Source organism: Coregonus clupeaformis, unplaced genomic scaffold, assembly GCF_020615455.1.
Source record: "Coregonus clupeaformis isolate EN_2021a unplaced genomic scaffold, ASM2061545v1 scaf0518, whole genome shotgun sequence".
NCBI lineage: Eukaryota > Metazoa > Chordata > Actinopteri > Salmoniformes > Salmonidae > Coregonus > Coregonus clupeaformis.
This window is the reverse complement of record NW_025533973.1, coordinates 257,501-260,000: the sequence shown is the minus strand read 5'-3', so window position 1 is coordinate 260,000 and position 2,500 is coordinate 257,501. Positions and strand designations below refer to the sequence as shown.

The following is a 2,500-nucleotide window of genomic DNA, read 5'->3' as shown; positions in this document are numbered from 1 at the left end:
GTAGTCGTTGTAGTAGTAGTAGTAGTAGTAGTAGTAGTAGCTGTAGTAGTAGTAGTAGTAGATGTAGTAGTAGCTGTAGTAGTAGTAGTAGTAGTAGTAGTAGTTATAGTCTAGTAGTAGTAGCTGTAGTAGTAGTAGTGTAGTAGTAGTAGTAGTAGTAGCAGTATATTATACTTATTTATAGTGTATGTAGTATAGTGTTAGTAGCAGTAGCAGTCAGTGGCAGCAGTGATACTAATGGTAGTGTAGTAGTGTGTGTAGTAGTAGTAGTAGTAGTAGTAGTAGTAGTAGTAGTAGTAGTACTAATGGTAGTAGTAGTAGTATTAGTAGTAGTGATACTAATGGTGGTGGTAGTAGTAGTAACAGTAGTAGTAGTAGTAGTTTAGTAGATGTCGTTGTTATAGTGTAGTAGTAGTAGTAGTAGTAGTAGTAGTAGTAGTAGTAGTAGTAGTAGTAGTAGCAGTAGTAGTAGTAGTAGTAGCAGTAGTGTAGTAGTGGTAGTAGTGTAGTGGTGGTGGTAGTGGTAGTAGTAGTATATTTTTGTTTTGCTTTGTGTAGTAGTGGTGTTAGTTTGTTAGTGGTGTGTAGTAGTGTTTGTTTGTTATTTTTTGGTAGCTGTAGTTATTGTTTTTTTTTGTTTTTAGTGTATAGTGTTTAGTTTGTATATAATAGTTAGTAGTAGTAGTAGTAGTAGTAGTAGTAGTAGTAGTAGTAGCAGCAGCAGTAGTAGTAGTAGTAGTAGTAGTTATAGTATTAGTGTAGTAGTAGTAGTAGTAGTAGTAGTAGTATTAGTAGTAGTAGTTAGTATTGTGCAGTGTATTTGTATTAGTTTGTATTGGTGTCTTATTGTAGTTTTTTAGTTATACTGTGTTTTAGTATTTGTTTTGTTATTGTGTTATATCTAGTATAGTATCTGTAGTAGTAGTTGTTAGTAGTAGTAGTAGTAGTAGCAGTAGTAGTAGTAGTAGCTGTAGTAGTAGTAGTAGTAGTAGTAGTAGTAGTAGTAGTAGTAGTGGTAGTGGCTGTAGTAGTAGTTGATAGTAGTAGTGGTAGTCGTCGTAGTAGTAGTTGTAGTGGTATTAGTGTAGTTGTGTGTGTAGTAGTGTAGTGGCAGTAGTAGTAGTAGTATATAGTGGTAGTGGTAGCTGTTTAGTAGTAGTTAGTTTGGTAGTGTAGTAGTGTAGTAGTAGTAGTAGTAGTAGTAGTAGTAGCAGTAGCGGTTAGTGGTTATGGTGTAGTAGTAGTAGTAGTAGTAGTAGTAGTGAGTAGTAGTAGTAGTAGTAGTGTGGTGTAGTAGTAGTAGTAGTAGTAGTAGTAGTAGTAGTTTAGTAGTAGTATAGTAGTATATAGCAGTATTAGCTGTATAGCATATTGTTATAGTGTTGTTTGTTTTAGTGTAGTGTGTATAGTATAGTTAGTATAGTATTGCTGTAGTAGTGTCGTTGTAGTGTAGTTAGTGTTTTTGTTATGTTATTTTAGTATTTTTTTTGTTTTGGGTAGTGGCTGTGGTATGTGAGTGTGTAGTGGTAGTGGTAGTGTAGTGGTAGTAGTGGTGTAGTAGTGGTAGTGGTATAGTTGTAGTAGTGAGTGTAGTGGTAGTGTAGTAGTGGTAGTGTGTAGTAGTGGTAGTAGTGTATAGTGTGTGTGTTGGCTGTAGTAGTAGTGGTAGTAGTAGTAGTATTAGTGGTGTAGTAGTAGTATGGCTGTGTGTGTATTAGTAGTTTAGTAGTGTTAGTTTAGTAGTAGTAGTAGTAGTAGTGGCTGTTTAGTAGTAGCGGTAGTAGTAGTAGTAGTAGTGGTAGTAGCTGTGGTAGTAGTAGTAGTAGTAGTAGTAGTAGTAGTAGTTAGTAGTAGTAGTAGTAGTAGTAGTAGTAGTAGTAGTTGATAGTAGTAGTAGTAGTGGCTGTAGTAGGTAGTAGTAGCAGTAGTAATGTAGTATAGTAGTATTGTTAGTTTGTTGTGTGGTTTTAGTTGTGTTGTGTTTTTTTATTAGTGTAGTGCTGTATTATAGTTTGTGTAGTAGTAGTATAGTATTAGTATTAGTGGTGGTATAGTAGTAGTAGTAGTAGTAGTGGTAGTTTGTGGTTTGTTGTGTTGTAGTGGTAGTGGTAGTGTGTTATATAGTAGTGGTATTGTCTGTGGTGGTAGTATTTATAGTATTTTAGTATAGTATATAGTAGTATAGTAGCAGTTAGTAATAGTAGTAGTAGTGTGTAGTAGTAGTAGTAGCTGTAGTAGTAGTAGTAGCTGTAGTATATAGTAGTAGCAGTAGAAATAGTAGTAGTAGTAGTACAGTGGCGCAGTGGTCTAAGGCACTGCATCGCAGTGCTAACTGTGCCACTAGAGATCCTGGTTCGAATCCAGGCTCTGTCGCAGCCGGCCGCGACCGGGAGACTCATGGGCGGCGCACAATTGGCCCAGCGTCATCCAGGGTAGGGGAGGGAATGGCTGGCAGGGATGTAGCTCAGTTGATAGAGCATGGCGTTTGCAACGCCAGGGT

At 36.8% G+C, this 2,500-nt stretch overlaps 1 protein-coding gene across 1 annotated transcript in view; it reads right to left on the bottom strand.

Annotated features, from left to right (window-relative positions):
* The window catches only part of kl (klotho), a 51,918-nt gene that overhangs the window by 7,706 nt on the left and 41,712 nt on the right, over positions 1-2,500 (bottom strand). The window lies entirely within an intron of this gene.